This window comes from Prunus avium, chromosome 3 (assembly GCF_965620075.1).
Source record: "Prunus avium chromosome 3, drPruAviu1.hap1.1, whole genome shotgun sequence".
Taxonomy (NCBI): domain Eukaryota; kingdom Viridiplantae; phylum Streptophyta; class Magnoliopsida; order Rosales; family Rosaceae; genus Prunus; species Prunus avium.
Window position 1 is genome coordinate 30862142 of NC_142286.1, and position 22101 is coordinate 30884242.

The 22101-nt window shown below is 41.1% G+C and overlaps 1 pseudogene; it reads right to left on the bottom strand.

Moving 5' to 3' along the window:
* Positions 1-157: 157 nt before the first annotated feature.
* On the bottom strand, positions 158-18650 carry LOC148295922 (wall-associated receptor kinase-like 1 pseudogene; annotated as a pseudogene).
* Between the last annotated feature and the right edge of the window lie 3451 nt (positions 18651-22101).

Consider the following 22101-nt stretch of genomic DNA (forward strand, 5'->3'; position numbering starts at 1 on the left):
CATGTAGAAATCAGAGAAAAAGAAGAAAACAGAACCACACAAGTTTAACGAGGTTCGGCAAATTTGAGCCTACGTCCCCGGTGAAGTTTGAGATTCTTATTTATCGTATGGATATCAGTACAACAGGCTGCATATATAGGCAAGCCTTTTACAGTCATTAGAAGCAGCAATAAAGACTTTTACAGTACCAAGAAAATACAGTTGTTGGAAGATGAAGAGTTTCCAGCAACTGTAAGAAGACGAAGAGTTTCCAGCAGCAGTTAATTATTTTACACATTCCAATAGTAACCTCTCTCATTGTAGGACGATTCCTCCCATTCAAATTTAGGCACATTCTTGCAAGTTTAGCAAATAATCTGATCTCTGTTTCTGATCCTTCCTTCAAAACTCGAGCATCAACAATGTCAAATAGACGATGTTCTTGCATTGATGTGATGAAGTATGTAGCAAGACTTGTGTAGTCTTCTTCTTGTGACCCTGCTATTGCAAAAATTGGTTTTTGTCCAGTTAAGAGCTCAACAAGGACTACTCCAAAGCTATACACATCACTTTTCTCTGTAAATCGGTTTGATTGGAAGTATTCCGGGTCCAAGTAACCAAACGTACCATTTACAAGTGTTGTTAAGTGAGTTTGGTCGGTGGCAATTGATCGTGAAGTTCCAAAATCAGCAACTTTCGCTCTGTACTTCTCGTCTAAGAGTATATTGGAAGATTTGATGTCTCTATGAAAAATTGGAAAGGAGGCTGCACCGTGTAAGTAAGAAAGAGCTCCTGCAATTTCTGTCGCAATTCGTAAGCGCATTTTCCATGTAAGTGAACATTCCTCAATTTTCCCTTGGATATACTGAGAAAGCGTTCCATTAGGTATGAATTCATAGACCAAAATAGGAACTTCAGTGTCCAAACAACATCCCAATATTTTAACCACATTCCTGTGGTTGATTTGTGAAAGAATCACAACCTCATTGATAAATTCCGAAAGTTTGCCTTCATTCACTATTTTAGACTTTTTCACAGCAACGATTCTTCCATCTGTCAACATGCCTTTGAAAACAGTTCCTTGGGCTCCCTGGCCGAGAATTCTATTAATATTAAAATTGTCAGTGGACTTCTCCAACTCCTTCGATTTGAACAACTTGACTTTCTCAACGTTGTGTTCACCTGACGATAATTGTTTTTCTAGCAGCAAACCACCATTTCGTTTGAAAAATATTTCCTTGCGTTTGATGTCTTTCCTTTTCTTTATGACTTTATATACATGCCATGCACCATACGATGCACCAAGAAATAGTAACAACAATCCAAGACCCATGCCAAGACCTGCATATACAAATATACTTGAAATTATAAATGGATAAAACTATTCAACATATAACAAAGTTGAAAAACAAATGGTTTCCACCTCTTGAACGAACCCTTGAAACAGATACAGTGTTTTGACATCTATTTTAAAAATTGCTGAGAAATGAAGGGAAATATATGACCATACCTAGAAGGATGGTTTTGATTCGAGAGGTCACTGGCAGCCATCTCCTTTCCCCTGTACCATATAAGTGGCACCAAACAACCCCTGTACCATAATAGTCACATGCAACACCAGTTGTATATGAGTAGCATGTATGACCCCCAGCAAAATTCTCACATATAGTAGGTCCACCAAAATTCAACACGCCGCTATTAGAACGACCATGAGCCGGACACATATTAGGGCCCTTGCATTCATCTATATCTGAAATAAAATAACAGAAACAGATAGAATGGACATGATGCATGGTGAGTTTCGATTGATGCTGCTAATTCCAACATGAAAGATAAGGATATACATGTTCATAGTGTTGTGAATTAAGACTAACTCACTTCCCCTTAGGACCTTGTTGTTGATGAACTTTGTGACAAACTCTATGATGGATGAGTCTTACACACACACAGAAATTTAACCAAATAGAAATGACACAAGTGTTTATAGAGGTTCAGCCAAATGCCTACTTCCTCTTTGGTGATCTCCTTGAGAACTTTCACTAATGAAGATAGATTACAACTTTGGTTTACAAAGAAGGAAACCCCCTTAGAAATCTACCCTCACAATCTGTTTCTCTCTCACCCTTGCTCAACAACTTGATACACTTAGAGAACTCTCTTGCTCTCCCCTTGGTATTTTCTGAACTTATAAGTTTCCAGTTTCTCTACAACTCTCTATACTTTGCACAAAATTATGCTCTTCACAACTTAATGTTCTCTTGCTTCCTCTTCCCTCTTATATAGGCCTTTGGACTCCAAGATAAGGTATCATTAAGTTCTGCACGTTCTTGCTTTAGTTATATAACTTTAGACACCTGTTCTTGGCAGCTCACAAAGCAAGGGAACAATGGATGATAGCTGCCATATATCTCTTGAACCAAGAGAGTATTCACTCATTGAAGCAAGTCATCAATTTGCCAAAGTGTTCTCCCCATCTTTCCAGCTGCTTGCCACCTTCTAATATCTCAGAATTGATCAGAAATATCCTTGCAAGTCGATAGAAAGTGATAGCACACAAAGGAAGACTTGAAAACGCGTAGAAAACTGAAACAGCAAAGTCGGGGCGACCGGTCGCGGATACCTTGCGACCGGTCGCGGATACCTTACGACCGGTCGCAGATACCTTGCGACCGGTCGCTTTGGCACAGAGTTGAAAACCAATTCAGACTTTGCAATCTGCCTGAAACCGACCGGTCGCCCATAACCTGCGACCGGTCGCTTGTCTTCATTTTTGTATCTTTTAATTGAGCCATTTTTTTTTTTTTTCTTCAACAATCTCCACCATGGCGAGATTAAAACTCCTTGTGGACATCATTGGTTTTCCAGGACATCTTTGCTTTCTTGAGAATCGTCCGGATAACTCTCAAGAACTCCACCTCAATCTTTAGCATGGAACAAGATTGAGCAAGCCCAAACAATGCTTGAACTTTGATGTTGTGACTGACTTTGTTAGACAATCTGAAGGGTTCTCCGTTGTATGAACCTTCTCTATCATGACGTCTCCATCTTTCACCCAATCCCTTATCCGGTGGTATCGGACATCAATGTGCTTAGATCTTCCATGAAATACTTGATTCTTCACTAGGTAGATTGCACTTTGACTATCACTTTGTATCACCACCAAGTTTTGGGCTATCCCGAATTCCTTAGCCAATCTTTTCAGCCACACCGCTTCCTTCGAAGCTTCCGTGAGCGCCATATACTCCGCCTCTGTAGTAGACAAGGCACTAACCGATTGCAACACCGCTCTCCAACTAATCGGTCCTCCACCACAAATGAAGACATATCCCGTGGTGGATCTCCTCTTGTCTAAATCCCCTGCATAGTCAGAATCTACATACCCTGAAACACATGCATTACCTTGTTGTTTTTCAAACAATATCCCAAGCCTCCTTGAGCCCTTCAAGTACCTGAGAATCCACTTCGCTGCTGTCCAATGAAGTCTACCCGGATTCGCCATGTATCTTGACACCACACTTACGGCTTGAGCTAAGTCGGGGCGTGTGCAAACCATTGCATACATGAGACACCCTACCAAGCTTGCATATGGAACTTTGCTCATTTCTTCCTTCTCATCATCCGTAGAAGGACATTCCTGCGCACTTAATTTGAAATGCTCCGCCAAAGGAGTAGACACAGGCTTGCAATCCATCATATTGAATTTTTCAAGTACTTTGGAAATGTACTTACTTTGTGATAGCCATAGCTTGCCTGCGTTTCTGTCTCTCCTTATCTCCATTCCTAGGATCTTTTGTGCAGAGCCTAGATCCTTCATGTCAAACTCCTTTCCAAGCAATATCTTCAATTCCTGGATTTTTGACATATCTCTACATGCAATTAGCATGTCATCAACATAAAGAAGTAAAAGGATGAAGTTACTGTTCGGTTCATTTTTACACATGATTTTTCATGTTATTCACCCACTATTTTGAGTTAGTTCTTGACATTTTATAGCTTTTTACTTCCTTTTTGTGTTTTCTTAGATTTTGCCTTGGTTGGGATGAAAATGAGCTAAAAGTGCATTATTAGTTATAAATTCTGTTTTTGTTCATTTTCGTAGGTCAACTTCTTGGCCTGGGATCAACATGCTCTGGTGCTCGGATGAGGTCATGATCTTCATGAGACTTGTTCCAATGGATGTTAACTACAACATATCCAAATTTGAGCTCCATTGGACAAGTATTGCCTATCCAACCAATCCATCATGTTACCACAGTTCTGGAAGTCCGGATTTGGCCAGCTTTTACCTCCCTTGTGTCATCTTAACTTCTTGTTACCATAACTCTTGGTAACAAGGAATTACATTTGTAAAATAGATATTTTCTGAGCTTTTGGCATCTTTGTGAAGTCAAAGCTCCATCATGGCAAGGGGACAATGGGCTAAGGCTTTATCAAAGGTGGTAGTTTTATATTAAAAGGTAAAAGCTGGAAAGGAGGAGAGAGGGAGGAGAAGTCAAAATTGCAATCTGATATTGGGAGCCTTTTGATCGTGGGAAATCAGGCTATTCCACATTCTATACAGATTGAGAGCAGATTTTGGAGAGTTTGGAGCTTGGAGAAAGCCAAGGTGCAGCCAAGAAAAGTGGAGAAGAAGACTTCCACCATTGATGATCTTGAAGCTTTCATCATTTTCTGAAAATCTGTAAACTCTTTCTAATTTCATTTTGAGTTTGTATTTGAAATAAGTATGAGCAACTAAACTCTATAGCTAGGGCTTAGGTTGAAGCCCTAAACATGATTACCTTATTGTTTTGATACTTGAGTGTATGAATTTCTAGATATTGTTGATGAATTCCAATTCACCAAATTAATCTATCCTTGATGTGTGTTTTTCCTTGGTTGGCCATCTTTGAAAGCATGCTTCTTGAGATTGTTGGGATTATGTGTATCTTCATGTTATCCTAAACAATAAATGGATGAAGTAAGAATCATCCATGTGAATTGGTTTCTTGAATACCTAATGTAAACACCATGCTATTAGGATTCTTGTGATGTTCATATTCTCTTTGAACTTAATGGGTTCTCCTTGTAATTGAATCAAAGTACGAACCATACCTAGGTTCGGTTATGGGGAGGGCACAAGTATTGTAGCACGAACCATGCACTTTACGTATATTAGAGAGAATCAATGCGTCTTGAGCCACGACCCATGGCCTTGATTGCGAACATTTTCATCAACACGTTTAGAGTTCATCACTTGAGTATTCATGAACTTGGGTAGAATTGTTTAGGGTGGATTCCGAAACCCTAGTGTTTGTTACTTTTTAATTCCACTCTTTGATATTTCATCTCTGCCTTTCTCATTTAAATTCAAAGTCCATTTACTTTCATGCAATAGAAATAGGTCACTTGAAACAAATCAAAACCCCCCCCAATGTGTGTGTGAGTTGTGTGTTTGATACGTGGTGTGTCTTTGATACTGAATTTTATTTGTTTCCGTAATTGTTTTGGACTTTTGGTCCGCGTTGTGTTCTTGCATTTTCTGTTCTGAATCCAACCGTATAAATAACGTGAATTTTCGACGTACGGTTGGAAAGTTATAGGCAAAACACTGGACAGAGGTCGAAATTGAAAAACAGAGAAACGAATCTGCCCAAAAACGACCGGTCGTTACTGTTCACGACCGGTCGCTCATCACACGTTTATTGAAATTTCGACTCTGCCGAAAAACGACCGGTCGTCACTGTTCACGCGACCGGTCGTCACTGTTCACTGTTCACGGCACTGTTCATGTCACTGTTCACTGTTCACGGCACTGTTCACATGTGATAAACAGGTGATAAAATGGCAATAGAAAGTGCTGTTTGTGTTTTTCTCTAGTTTTCTTGTGTTGTTCCATTTCTTTTACACTTCTTTACTCATTTCTAGTTTCCCTCTTTTATTTGTGCATTTGTGGTGTGTTAAATAAGTGTTCTTTATGTACTCAAATTAGAACTTATAGGAAGCCGACAAGTTCTTCGTGGGATCGACCCCGTACTTACATAATCTATACTTCGATAGATTCGTGCACTTGCGGGTATTTTTAATTGGTTGTTTGCACATTAATTTGTGTCCTCTTAGGAATGCAACAATTTTTGGCGCCGTTGCCGGGGAACTGGCACGGTTGCTTATTTGTTTTGTTTGAGTATGTTTAGAGTACTTAGTTTTATTTTTGTTTATTGATTGTTGTTTCATTTTATCTTGATTTGTTTTTGTTTCTTTTTCCTACAGGAACATCCGAGGAGTCACCTCCACCATCTCCAATGGTAGCCGCAACTGAAATTGTGGAACTTACTATGTAAGAATACTCCAATAAATTTGTGATGGAAGAAGCAAATGTTTTTGGCTCATTTCATAATGAATTGCCTATGAATGAATATTTCCGACAAACATACAATTCGGAGTGGAGAAATAATTCAAACTTCTGGTGGACCGACAATCCAAATTTTCAACAAGGGTCATATCAACCATATCAAGGCCAACATAATACTTGTCCACCTTATGGTCAACCCCAATATTATAATCCACCACCACTTAGTCAATCTCACCAACCACCTCAAGGACCAACTTTGGAAGAAATTGTTGCTTCAATGGTTAGACACACAGATAGTTTCATCATGCAGAGGAATGACACCCATATGCAGAGGAATGATACCCACATGCAGAAAATGGTTAAGGCCATTGCCAATCTAGAAAATCAAGTGGGGCAAATTGTCACATCTTTGAGTCAAAGGGAAGCTAGGATAATGTCTAGCCAAACAGTGATACAAAATGGGCGTGAGCATGTTCAAGCAGTTACCTTGAGAACTGGTAAGGTAATTGGTGAAATTGATGGTTCTAAAAATTTGATTCACAATGTTGATGAAATGCAGGTTGAACAAGTGACTGAGCTTAAGGAAAAGGATGAAATCAACATGGGGGAAGATAAACAAGCAGCATCTTCACCTGAGTGGATCCCAAAGCATGAACTTGCAAGAAGGGCAAGAAAGGAGAAGGTAAGTCGTGAACCTACTGATGAAGATATCTTACATGCTCCTTTTCCTCACAGGTTGATGAGTTCTAGGAAAAATCAACATGCCAAGGACATATTGGAAACTTTCAAGCAAGTGCAAGTCAATATTCCTTCCTTGGATGCAAACAAGCTCAAGGAATGCGAAACTGTTGCATTAATGGAAGAGGTTTCTGCTGTTTTGCAAAGGAAGCTTCCTCCCAATTTGCAAGATCCAGGAAGTTTCACAATTCCTTGTATAGTTGGTGATAAATTGTTTGAAGAACCTTTAATTGATTTCGGTGCTTCAATTAATCTAATGCCATATTCTGTTTTTGAAGTACTAAAGGAAGACAAGCTGAACATCCATGTTCCAAGCACCAATCATATGTTCAATGTCACTCCTTCTACTCAAATGAGAAGGCCACCCGACCCTAAATATGTGCCTCCTCCATCTAATCCACGTATTGAAGAGCGCTTAAAATTGCTTTTGAAATCTACTCATGCGCATAAAAAGAAAAGAATACGAAATGGGTTGATTAGATGGCAAAGAGATTTGAAGAAACTTCATGTTCGGCACAAGGAGGCGATTGAGCCAAAACCCCCTAAGTGACCATGGTATGTTGGAAGTCCGGCAAAAGACTTTAAACTTAGCGCTTCTTGGGAGGCAACCCAAGGTGAATAGAAGAAGTTTGTTGTCGTCCTAATCGCTTCAAAGTGGAGTTTCTCTAGACTCAAACTTTCTTTTATTTAATTTTATTTATTTAATTTTTGTGTTAGGGTTACAATTTTCCAACCAAGGTAATTTCGAATTTCTTGTTGTTTCTCTTTGTTTTTCTTACTCTTTCTTTCTTTTATTTGTTTGTGTTTCTATTTTGTTAGTAAGTTTGGGAAGTAGATTGCTTCATGATTGCACACTCTGAACTTTGGCTCAAATGCTTATTCCATTTCATAACATGTGATTACATTTATAAACTTGAAAATGCATACATAAAATTCCTAATCACACGTTCATTGTTGCATTCTGCGCCACCTGAGGCTTCTGCTAATTGCCTCTATCTGTTCTTGCTTGTAGAATCTGCAGCAGCTCTACATGATCATCATTCCTTTTTTGCAGCATCTCTACATGCTGGTTGGCACTGTAGAGCCGCTTCTGCAGGTCCGCCACCAGAGCTTTCAGGGCCGCCACCTCCTCACTCAGTGCCCCGCACTCTCGTGTTCTTGCCAGTAGGCGCATGCCCAAATTTGTGGCCGAGACCGCGTTGAGCACGGTTAGATTGTGGGACTCGTCCACTGCCATCTGGTCAGACCTCTGCGCCACATGCAGATGATCTGCAACTGTCAGTCTGCTGACAGTCATGCCCTCCGGCATTACTGCCCTACGCGGCACCACCTCAGAGAAGTTCGAGGCCGAACCATGATGGTATGAGGAGTTTGGGAAGATAGGGTTTGGAGGAGCCCGTATCTGGGCATTTGGTGGTGCAAGCGACAACTCAAGGTTAAGGTCATCAACAAGCATATCTGGGGATGCCATTGATTTTTCTGTCTGGGCTTTTTGATGGTTTTTCTTGAGTTTGCAGGTTGAAATGCAGGATGCTTCTTCTTTCAACCGAGAAGTGGTTTAAATAGACTTATTCTCATAGGGGAGCCGACACCACTTTGTATTTCCGGAGCAATTTGCGGATGAGTCAAGTTAAACAGGGAAGCATTTCTGCTTTCACTTTACTTTCTTTCCCTCCCTGTTTTCTGGTGCATTGTGTTTTGATTTCTTTTTAGTTTGTCGTCTTTGTTTTATTTCCGTTGGGGAAGTGTGCTTTGTTTCTTTTTAGTTTGTCGCATTCCCTTTATTCAAGTTTGGGAAGTGCGTTTTGTTTTTCTTCTTTGTCTTTTGCAACTTTCCTTTCTTTTATTTCCGAAAACGAGAAATTGAAAAAAAAAAAAACAAAAAAACAAAAAAAAAATTTCACCGAAAGGCAAAGACAAACAGGCACACCAATAATACACTAGAATCATTTTTTTCCAGTGCTCGGTGTCTCGACCATAGGACCCTTGAGTTTAGCCCTTTGGCTATCCACTTCCGGGGCTTCACGCACAGCCTCTTGGGGCTCATCACTCGAGCTCCCAAAGATTGCATTCTTAGCTTGAGCGTAACCACTCTCGCGGTCTGTTTTCTTGCGTTTTCCCGGTCGGTCTATGTCCTCCAGCTGCTTTCTCATGTCATGGGCGTAAACACTTACCATCTTTGAGAGATTTTTGTTCTCTTCCCGCAACGCCTCCAGCTGGTGTCGATTCACCTCTAGTATCCTTGCCCTTTCTGTTTTTAAACTTTTAATAATACTCTGGCACTCTTCAACCATACTTCGCTCTGTCGCCAACTGACCTCTTAGCACCTCCACCTCATGGGACTTCGCAATTAGGCGATGACCCACACTTGCGACTGTTGCTGTGCTTTGCACGCTTAGTGCCAGAGCATCGCTCACGACCCGGTTGTCATCCCTTGATCCCAGCACCCGTATATCCTTGGGAGTCACTAGATTTCTAGCAACTCCAAGGGCAACATCGTTGTCCAGCAGTATCGAGTCATTCACTGTCACGTGCCCCCGTGCTGAGGCAAAGTAGGGCATCCACACTGGTGCCACTGCTTGGCCCTGAGTCTGAGTTGGTTGAGCTAGGTTGAGATCCAGCGAGAATGGGTAGGAAGAGGCCATTTGAACTTTCTTTTCTTTTGTTCTTGCTTTTCTCTTTTGTGTGTTTCTGAGTTTTGTGTGTTTTGCCCCAACTCTTTCTCTTCTTCTTTTATAGAGTTAGTTTCTACGTAACCCTAGCCACTGCGCTTCTGGTTTGGCGCGGCCCTTGCGGCCTATCCCCCTCTATCGCCTCACCTGTCCCCCAACCCATTTAATTGCATTTCCGCCTTTCAGCGCTTTCAAGAAACGAAAGTCGTCACGCCTTCCTATGAAGGCAATAATTCTGGCTTGGGACCGTGAGAGAGACCTCTGCTTGTCGGCACGTCTCTCACTTTGTATCCCGTGACTCACAGGAGCCGAGACATCAGGGCCCACTTTTTTTTATTTTTCTGAGTCCTTGCTCTTTGTGTTTCTGACTCAGTTTCTTTGTTTTATATACTTCCTTCGCTTTTGGGCTTTCCTTTGGGTTGGGCTTTCATTTTGGTTTGTGCGTTTCTTTGGGTTGGATTTCTGCGTGCGTAGGACTGTTGTTAGGGCTTACTGTTCTGCTTGTTTTGTTTTGTTTTGTTTGGTTCAGTTTGGTTTTGTTTTGTTTTGTTTCGTTTTGTTTTGCAGCCGTGTTGTAGTTGTATTTCTTGTTTGTTCTTGTTTTTACTTGCTTTATTCCCTTTATTTCTTGTTATAACATTGTTGATGCCTAAGTTCTTTAACATTGAGGACAATGTTTATTTTTAAGTTTGGGAAGGGATAGCAAGTCTTTTTCGTTTCACTTAAACTCTTGCTTTCTTTTATTTTGTTTTCTTTTCTGTTTTGAGTCTTTTTGTTTTCAAGTCACTTTCCGGACATATACGATGAGATTGTGATGAATGTTTACATGACTTGATTGAAAATGCTAAAAAAAAAAAAATTTGTTATTCACTAAATGGCATCGTTCTAGCATGATATGTTTGAAACCCTCTATGCACTTGCCATTTGTTTCATAATTCTCCAGTTGAGGGATTTGCATGATCCAAAGAATTGTATCAAGCATGAATTAGACTTGTATAACCATATAATGTGAGCTTTGAGCCTTTTGCTTCAATTCATGAGTGTTATACACATATTCTTATTTTCTTGTCATCCGAGTTGTTGTTTGATCTCATTATTCATTGATTTGGTTGAGCACTTAAAAGTCACTCATTCTTGTGCAATTTGATTACATGACATTTGAGAAATGATATTGAGGCCCTCTTTGGACCGTTTGTGCCTTTCAAGCTAACCGTATGCATGCTTAAGCATGATTTTCCATTGTTAACCACCTTGAGCCTATATGTATGTAAGCCTTTTCTTTCAAGTAACCAATTTTTACTTCTAGCCTTAGCCTGAAAAACAAGAATATACCTTTCTAAGGAACTCATGAGCTTTAATTTAGATATGTTTTTCATGCTAAGTTTGGGAAGGGTTATTACATTTCAAAAAAAAAAAAAAAAAAAAAAGAGTACTTCACTCAAAGGGTGAAAGAAAAGAGAAAAGTTGTGGTTAAGTGGCAATGGTTTCAAATCCAATTCCATGTTTCTTGGTTGTTCGAATGGAAGGAAGGAGTGTGAATCATAATTAGTGGAGGTACAAGGCTTTGTGGTCTATTTGATCACCCCTAAAAAAAAAAAAAAAAAAAAAAAAAAAATTGAAAATCTTAAGCGTGATGTTTCAAAGTCTTTTAGTCAACGATTATATGCTCTTACATTGTGAGTTCCTTGGACTTTGTTGTATCCATATCCTTCATTTCTTACTCACCTTGCACCCTTAGCCCCATTACAACCTATAATAAAGACCTAAATTGATCCTAAATGTCATGTGGTTGATTTGCACACATTTTTCAGCTTTTGAGTGTTTAGCATCCTTCTTGAGATCATATTCATGCATGTTTTTCAGCTTGCTAATTTTGAGTTAAGTCCCTTATGGTTTAACTCTATTCTCATGTCTATTATTGAGTGATGCATTGTAACCCTCTCCCGAGTGATTCATTTGTGAGAGGACAACTTTGGTGAGATTTGAAGTTACATTTGTGCTTGGTATGATTTTTTGAAGTTGTGTGAAAACTGAAATTGGAGAATGAGTTTCATTTGGCCATCACACTACTACACTTGAGCATGTTGTGTTCTGAACTTTGCCGCCTTGTGACTAATGTCTAAACTAAGTTTTTCTTGTGAAAATTTTTGAGTCATTTGCATAAGTCACTCTCTCTTTGGAAAGTGTTCGAAAAGTTTTGTTTCGAGTCTTGTTTTAGTTTCTGTTTTGCTCGAGGACTAGCAAAAGATAAGTTTGGGAAGTTTGTTCGGTTCATTTTTACACATGATTTTTCATGTTATTCACCCACTATTTTGAGTTAGTTCTTGACATTTTATAGCTTTTTACTTCCTTTTTGTGTTTTCTTAGATTTTGCCTTGGTTGGGATGAAAATGAGCTAAAAGTGCATTATTAGTTATAAATTCTGTTTTTGTTCATTTTCGTAGGTCAACTTCTTGGCCTGGGATCAACATGCTCTGGTGCTCGGATGAGGTCATGATCTTCATGAGACTTGTTCCAATGGATGTTAACTACAACATATCCAAATTTGAGCTCCATTGGACAAGTATTGCCTATCCAACCAATCCATCATGTTACCACAGTTCTGGAAGTCCGGATTTGGCCAGCTTTTACCTCCCTTGTGTCATCTTAACTTCTTGTTACCATAACTCTTGGTAACAAGGAATTACATTTGTAAAATAGATATTTTCTGAGCTTTTGGCATCTTTGTGAAGTCAAAGCTCCATCATGGCAAGGGGACAATGGGCTAAGGCTTTATCAAAGGTGGTAGTTTTATATTAAAAGGTAAAAGCTGGAAAGGAGGAGAGAGGGAGGAGAAGTCAAAATTGCAATCTGATATTGGGAGCCTTTTGATCGTGGGAAATCAGGCTATTCCACATTCTATACAGATTGAGAGCAGATTTTGGAGAGTTTGGAGCTTGGAGAAAGCCAAGGTGCAGCCAAGAAAAGTGGAGAAGAAGACTTCCACCATTGATGATCTTGAAGCTTTCATCATTTTCTGAAAATCTGTAAACTCTTTCTAATTTCATTTTGAGTTTGTATTTGAAATAAGTATGAGCAACTAAACTCTATAGCTAGGGCTTAGGTTGAAGCCCTAAACATGATTACCTTATTGTTTTGATACTTGAGTGTATGAATTTCTAGATATTGTTGATGAATTCCAATTCACCAAATTAATCTATCCTTGATGTGTGTTTTTCCTTGGTTGGCCATCTTTGAAAGCATGCTTCTTGAGATTGTTGGGATTATGTGTATCTTCATGTTATCCTAAACAATAAATGGATGAAGTAAGAATCATCCATGTGAATTGGTTTCTTGAATACCTAATGTAAACACCATGCTATTAGGATTCTTGTGATGTTCATATTCTCTTTGAACTTAATGGGTTCTCCTTGTAATTGAATCAAAGTACGAACCATACCTAGGTTCGGTTATGGGGAGGGCACAAGTATTGTAGCACGAACCATGCACTTTACGTATATTAGAGAGAATCAATGCGTCTTGAGCCACGACCCATGGCCTTGATTGCGAACATTTTCATCAACACGTTTAGAGTTCATCACTTGAGTATTCATGAACTTGGGTAGAATTGTTTAGGGTGGATTCCGAAACCCTAGTGTTTGTTACTTTTTAATTCCACTCTTTGATATTTCATCTCTGCCTTTCTCATTTAAATTCAAAGTCCATTTACTTTCATGCAATAGAAATAGGTCACTTGAAACAAATCAAAACCCCCCCCAATGTGTGTGTGAGTTGTGTGTTTGATACGTGGTGTGTCTTTGATACTGAATTTTATTTGTTTCCGTAATTGTTTTGGACTTTTGGTCCGCGTTGTGTTCTTGCATTTTCTGTTCTGAATCCAACCGTATAAATAACGTGAATTTTCGACGTACGGTTGGAAAGTTATAGGCAAAACACTGGACAGAGGTCGAAATTGAAAAACAGAGAAACGAATCTGCCCAAAAACGACCGGTCGTTACTGTTCACGACCGGTCGCTCATCACACGTTTATTGAAATTTCGACTCTGCCGAAAAACGACCGGTCGTCACTGTTCACGCGACCGGTCGTCACTGTTCACTGTTCACGGCACTGTTCATGTCACTGTTCACTGTTCACGGCACTGTTCACATGTGATAAACAGGTGATAAAATGGCAATAGAAAGTGCTGTTTGTGTTTTTCTCTAGTTTTCTTGTGTTGTTCCATTTCTTTTACACTTCTTTACTCATTTCTAGTTTCCCTCTTTTATTTGTGCATTTGTGGTGTGTTAAATAAGTGTTCTTTATGTACTCAAATTAGAACTTATAGGAAGCCGACAAGTTCTTCGTGGGATCGACCCCGTACTTACATAATCTATACTTCGATAGATTCGTGCACTTGCGGGTATTTTTAATTGGTTGTTTGCACATTAATTTGTGTCCTCTTAGGAATGCAACAGTTACCATCCTTAAATGCATGACTATATACACAGCAATCTGATTCACATCTTCTATATCCAATCTTCATCATGAAAGAATCGAAGCACTTATTCCACTGCCTTGGAGATTGCTTCAGCCCGTATAAAGACTTCTTCAACCTGCAAACCAGATTTTCCTTGTTTGCTTCAATGAACCCTTGAGGTTGGCTCATGTAGATGTCTTCCTCCAAGTCTCCATGGAGGAAAGCAGTCTTCACATCCATTTGCTCCACCTCTATGTTCTCTTGAGCTACTATGGAGAGTAGCAGCCGTATAGAAGTATGTTTCACCACCGGTGAGAAGATTTCATCATAATCAACTCCCTCCTTTTGCAAGTATCCTTTGGCCACCAATCTAGCTTTGAACATGGTGGCTACCTTCTCATGCTTTTCTTCTTTCTTCCTAAACACCCATTTGCAGCCAATAACCTTGCGATTTTTGGGTTTAGGAACTAACTCCCAAACTGAGTTTCGGTGTAGAGATTCCATCTCTTGCATCATAGCTTCCATCCAACCTTCCCGCTCTTCATTCTCAACAGCTTCTTGGAACGTGGTTGGTTCTTCTTCACTTGCATTTAGGGCATAGTGAACTGAGTCCGTGTCCCATCCAAACCTTTGAGGTGGTTTGATGGTTCTCTTGGGCCTGGACCGAGCTATAGATGACGGCTCCACCTGATCTTGAGCCTCTTCTTCTTCTTGAGTTTGTTGTTGATATTGCCCAGCTTCTTCCTCCTCTATGTCAGACTCCTCCTCCTCCTGAACGTCTTCAGTTGGCTGTTTTTGTGAAGTCTTCCTTGACATCCTTTTGAGTGGAACTTCAATGATTGTTTCTCTCCCAACAACATCCTCCTTTGCTTCTGAATTCTTGACTTTGTTCATAGGCATGGTCTTTTCATCAAACACAACATCTCTGCTGAGTATCTTCTTGTGGTTCACTGGATCCCATAGCTTGTAGCCCTTCACACCGCTCTCAAAGCCGATGAAAATACACTCAAGTGACTTAGGCTTCAACTTGGATCTTTCATCACTAGGAATAAGTGCAAATGCACTGCATCCAAACACTTTAAGATTAGTTAAATCTATTGACTTATTTGACCATACCTCCTCTGCACATTTGAACTCAAGATTTCTTGAAGGTGATCGGTTAACCAAATAGGCAGCGTGGTTAACTGACTCCGCCCAAAATGATTCGGGCAATCCTGCATGAATCCTCATACATCTCTCACGCTCCATGAGAGTTCTATTCATCCTTTCCGCAGCTCCATTTTGTTGGGGCGTCTTCTTCACGGTAAAGTGCCTCTTTATGCCTTCGTTTCTGCAAAACTCAAGGAATTCATTGCCATTATATTCACCACCATTGTCACTCCTTAGGATCTTGATTTTTCTTCCGGTTAGATTTTCCACTTCCGCCTTCCACACTTTGAATTTGGTGAAGACCTCAGATTTCTCCTTCATGAAGTAGACCCAAACCTTCCTGGAAAAATCATCCAAGAAAGTCACGAAATAGCGAGCTCCACCCTTTGATTTAACCGGTGATGGCCCCCATACATCCGAGTGAATATAATCTAACACCCCTGTGCTTCCTTCTTCTTTGTCTCGCAGCTTGAAAGCTATCTTTGATTGCTTTCCCATGGTACAAAATTTGCAGAACTCCAGCTTGCAGCTTTGAACACCTTTCAACAACTTTCGGTTGTGTAGTTCCTGCATGCCCCTCTCACTCATGTGCCCTAGCCTCAAATGCCAAAGCTGAGTTTCATCCTCCGAGTCTCTGCTTGTGGACACAGCTGCTCCACCTGTTATTGTTGTACCACACAATCTATATAGACAATTAGGTTGAACTTCTCCTTTCATAACCACAAGTGAACCTTTTGAGATTATGATTTTCCCTCCATTAGCCTTAACAGAATAACCATTCTTATCAAGAGTTCCAAGGGAAATAAGATTCTTACGCAACTTTGGAATATGCCTTACCATTCCAAGCGTCCTAACCGTCCCATCATGCATCTTTATCTTGATTGTACCGGTGCCTATGACTCTACAAACCGAGCCATTCCCCATCACAACTTCGCCACCTTCTTCTTTCTCATATGTGTCAAACCACTCCTTGTTTGAGCACATATGGTATGAGCACCCGGAATCCAAAATCCAATCGGAAGAGAAACACCTTGAAGAATTAGCATATGTATTAGTCTTAACATGGCCATTAACACATAAAAGCTCACCATCACTTTCCGTGACTTCTTCAGCTGTGTTTGCTGCATTCTTCCCTTTGTTTTTCTTCTCCTTCCATATGGGGCAATTCCTTTTCCAGTGCTCCTTTGACCCACACTCGAAACAACCTTCTTTCGCCTTGGATTTTGATCTTCCTTTGTTGCCTTTCTTGCCTTCACGCCTCTTTGAACGACCCCTCTCATCGGTCTTAGCAAATAGACCTTCACCTTGAGAGTTTTCTCCAGAACGTTGAGCCATCCTATGGTGCGTCATGATGTCTTGTAGCACCGGCTCAAAATCCAGAGTGACCTTCCCGAACATAAGAGTGGTTCGGAAGTGTTTATAGGACGGAGGTAAGGATGTTAGCAACATAAGTGCCTTATCCTCCGTACTATAAATAACTTCCATCCTTTGCAAATCAGCAACACATCTATTGAAACTACTTAAATGTTCCATTAGATTACCTCCTTCTTCCATCTTCAGATTTAGGAGTTCTTCCTTTAGGAAGAGCTTGTTGGACAGCGACTTCCCTGCAAACATCTCTTCGAGCTTCTCCCATGTTTGCTTCGCTGTATCCTTCAACACGTTGATGAGCACATCATCGGAGAGGTAGTTTTCGATGGCTCCTCTGGCTAACTCGTCAAGTACACTCCACTCCTCATCTTTCATGTCTGCTGGCTTCTTTTCCTTGCCAACTAACACAACATGGAGATGTTGTTGTGTAAGAGCAGACCTCATCCTTCGTTGCCAAAGGGTGAAGTTCTCCTTGCCTGTGAAAGGCTTTAGCTCCACCTTCATGCTTGCTGCCTGTGGATGCTTCACATGCTGTGAACTACTACCACTCTCAGCTTCTTGTTCACTTGTCATCTTCAACACACTAGCACTCCAAAAAGAACTAGCCCAGCTGCCAAAACACAGCTCTGATACCACTTGTTGTGAATTAAGACTAACTCACTTCCCCTTAGGACCTTGTTGTTGATGAACTTTGTGACAAACTCTATGATGGATGAGTCTTACACACACACAGAAATTTAACCAAATAGAAATGACACAAGTGTTTATAGAGGTTCAGCCAAATGCCTACTTCCTCTTTGGTGATCTCCTTGAGAACTTTCACTAATGAAGATAGATTACAACTTTGGTTTACAAAGAAGGAAACCCCCTTAGAAATCTACCCTCACAATCTGTTTCTCTCTCACCCTTGCTCAACAACTTGATACACTTAGAGAACTCTCTTGCTCTCCCCTTGGTATTTTCTGAACTTATAAGTTTCCAGTTTCTCTACAACTCTCTATACTTTGCACAAAATTATGCTCTTCACAACTTAATGTTCTCTTGCTTCCTCTTCCCTCTTATATAGGCCTTTGGACTCCAAGATAAGGTATCATTAAGTTCTGCACGTTCTTGCTTTAGTTATATAACTTTAGACACCTGTTCTTGGCAGCTCACAAAGCAAGGGAACAATGGATGATAGCTGCCATATATCTCTTGAACCAAGAGAGTATTCACTCATTGAAGCAAGTCATCAATTTGCCAAAGTGTTCTCCCCATCTTTCCAGCTGCTTGCCACCTTCTAATATCTCAGAATTGATCAGAAATATCCTTGCAAGTCGATAGAAAGTGATAGCACACAAAGGAAGACTTGAAAACGCGTAGAAAACTGAAACAGCAAAGTCGGGGCGACCGGTCGCGGATACCTTGCGACCGGTCGCGGATACCTTACGACCGGTCGCAGATACCTTGCGACCGGTCGCTTTGGCACAGAGTTGAAAACCAATTCAGACTTTGCAATCTGCCTGAAACCGACCGGTCGCCCATAACCTGCGACCGGTCGCTTGTCTTCATTTTTGTATCTTTTAATTGAGCCATTTTTTTTTTTTTTTCTTCAACACATAGCTTGCTTTGGACAATGGAAGAGGTGTAGTTACCTTGACAAGGTTGGAGAAGATAGGGACTACCTTGAAAGCCGGGGGGACAAAAACATTGAAGCCTTGACCGATTGTATGTGGAAGATGTGACATTATGTATTCTGCAATAGGGCATCGAGTTTTGGGAAAATCCTATGAGACTAATGGGATATAGCTCTGATGTGTTTGTAATGAACCTTTTAAATAATTCGATTAGCGAACTATTCATGTTCTCCAAGCTCAAACTCCATTCAAGCACAACCGGAACGCTTTCCATGTCCTTGACGTCTCTAAAATTCGATAAATTGTTCCAAAACCAATCTTGCTCCACAAGGAATGCATAGTTGTAAGCAGCAAACATTTGGTCATTTCCACTAGTAGAACTTTCTTCAGATTCAGATTTTATCTGAGTCTCAATCACACTGAGATATTGGGGAAGAGTAGTCTGGCAACAGTTAATGCCATTGCATCCATGGTTGTGTCCAGTTTCAGCACTCTTATCACAAGTTGACATGCAGCCGCCAACAACACGCTCGTCATGTTAGTAAAGTCAAAGACAAAACATAGACATCCCTAAATGGCTTGTCTACCACCTTGTTACTTTTCCTTGTTTTCATATTCCTTGTTTTAGGGATGGAAACTCTCCATGTTTCCCTCCATGTCTTGTGCATTGTTTGTAACTAATAATCACCTTGTATACTTGTATATCTAACCCTTCACTAAGTAAGAAACTCAATTGGCAGATTTGAATTCTCTGCAAAACCTATCTTGTTCTTCTTATTATACATTCTCAACTCTCTCAATTACACTATATTTGGCATGGTATCAGAGCAATCGATTTTGGTTGCCTCTGCATAACCTTGTTCTTGCCTAAATCTCTACCTATCCTTGCCCATAATTTGCTGTTATATTATTCCTACCTCATACTTTGCCTTGCCTCAAAATTGGTCTTGATCACAAGCCCTTTTTGTGCTCTTGTTTGCTGAAGTTTTAAGCTATTTCTTCCTCTACATCCTTTTATATACTTACCTCATGGGTGACACCAACGACTCCATCAACGACTCCACGGACGACTCCTCTAAAATCGACTCCACCAAGATCGACTCCACAACACCACCACCACCCCGGTCCTCTCATGACTACTCTCCAATTACTCCTGATAAGTTGGATGGGTCCAACTATCCTGCATGGTCTCGTAGTGTTCGCTTGGCCATCACTGCTCGTCGTATGGCTGGTTTCATTAATGGTAAAAAGATTGCCCCTTCCATTGATGATCCTAGCTATGAAGCTTGGGATGAAGACAACTGTTTGGTGCAGTCATGGCTCCTCAACTCCATGACCAAAAATGTACGTGCCTTATTTGATCACTGCTCAACGGCTTATGCGGTGTGGGACGCAGCTCGGAAGACATATACTGTCACACAGAATAGCTCCAAGTTGTACCAACTCCGTCGTCAGTCAGTCACCACCTCTCAAAGTGGTGAACCTGTGAATGTATTCTACGAAAAATTACACATAATATGGCAGGAAATTGACAGCCTCCGTCCCTGCAAACATACCAATCCCGATGATGTGGCTCTTCACCAACAAGCACTTGAGGTGGAACGTGTGTACGATTTTTTGGGAGGACTCGATCCCAACTTTGATTCCGTTCGTAGTCGGATTCTTGCCATGAATCCGCTTCCAGCAGTCATTGAAGCTTATGCACTAGTGGTAGAAGAAGATAATCGCCAATCTTCCATGCTTGGCGGTGGGAGTGCAATGGCGGTCAAGCCATATCGGCCACCACACCGTACGTCCTCCGGACTTCCCCCCCGGGGTCCCAAAACTGACAATGCAAAGGGAACTGAGAAGTGCACTCATTGTGGTGGTGATCATCTTGTTGAGAAGTGCTTCAAGCTTCATGGTTATCCTGAGTGGTGGGATGCTTTCAAATCCCGCAACAAAACACCCAAGGCAGCATGTGTTATAACTACCGATGCCTCTCCATCTTCCACCCTACTCTCCGACTCCGAATCAGGTACACAACCCACTACATGGATAATTGACACAGGTGCCACTGATCATATGACTTTTGACTCTACTATGTTTTCCACAATATCTTCTAAGTCTCGTCATCCTTACATCACTAGTGCCAATGGAGTCCCCTCTAATGTTGCTGGTGAAGGAACTATATCACTTTCCCCTTCCTTATCTTTATCTCATACACTACTTGTTCCCTCCATCAATTGCAATTTGCTGTCTGTTGGAAAATTACTTGACTCACATAACTGTTATGCCACATTCTATCCTTCCCATTGTCTTTTTCAGGACCTCACGACTCACGCGACGATTGGGCATGGTAAACGAAGAGGGGGGTTGTATTCCTTGACGGTCTCTTCACCACCAAGGGCAGCTCATACTCAAGGTTCCAGCTCACAAGCTCGCAATCAACATCAGATTTGGCTTTGGCATCGTCGTCTAGGACATCCATCCTTTGGCTATCTTCAACGTTTGTTTCCGTCTTTGTTTCGTGGCCTAGATCATTCTCAGTTTCAGTGTGAAACCTGTGTATTGGCCAAAAGCCATCGAACTGTTTTTCCCTTAAGTGATAATAAAACGGAATTCCCTTTTGATTTGGTTCACTCTGATGTTTGGGGTCCTGCTAAAGTTTCTTCCAATGGCAAAAGATGGTTTATTACATTTATTGATGATTGTACTCGCATGACTTGGGTATATTTACTAGCTCATAAAAGTGACGTTTCCGCTGCAATCCGTGAATTTCATGCTATGATTACCACACAGTTCCAAGCTTCCATCAAAGTATTCCGGTCTGATAATGGTGGGGAATATGTGAACAATGTCTTGGCACATTTCTTTCGAGACCAAGGCATCATTCATCAAACCTCCACATCTTTCACTCCGCAACAAAATGGTGTCGCAGAGCGAAAGAATCGACAATTACTTGAGGTTACTCGTGCTTACATGCTGGATAAATCGGTCCCTCACTACTTATGGGGACATGCCCTTCTTTCTGCAGTATATGTAATTAATCGAGTGCCGAGTAGTGTTTTGAAGTTTGAAACTCCACTGAACACCTTGGCTCGTCATGTCTCTCTTCCTACAGTCCTCAAGCTGCCTCCTCGCATATTTGGTTGTGTTGTATATGCTCATGTTCCATCTCATCAAAGAAGTAAGCTGGACCCTTGTGCCATTCGATGTGTGTTCGTTGGGTATGGATCAACTCAAAAGGGATACAAGTGTTACCATCCTCCTACTCGTAAGCTCTTTGTCACTATGGATGCCACATTTCATGAAGATTTATCCTACTTTAAAGCTGCTATGCCCCCTTCTCTTCAGGGGGAGAGAAGGAATGAAGAGAAGGAAGAAAAGGAAGAAAATATCCAAGTCTGTGACAAAACGACCGGTCGCAACCCAGAAGCGATCGGTCGCTTTCCTGAAACGACCGGTCGCACTGACCACAGCGACCGGTCGCATTGCTCCAGCGATGATGAAGATCGACTCTGTGACAAAACGACCGGTCGCAACCCAGAAGCGACCGGTCTCTTTCCTGAAACGACCGGTCGCACTGACCACGACCGGTCGCCTTGCTCCAGCGATGATGAAGATCGACTCTGTGACAAAACGACCGGTCGTAATCCAGAAGCGACCGGTCGTCGTGACAAAACGACCGGTCGCACAGAATCCAGCGACCGGTCGCCAAGCACCAGTGAACTTCAAAATTTGGACAGCGATGAAGGTATTGGAAAATTGTCGTTCTTATTTGGTGAAGATCCCGGAGGAGACAATTC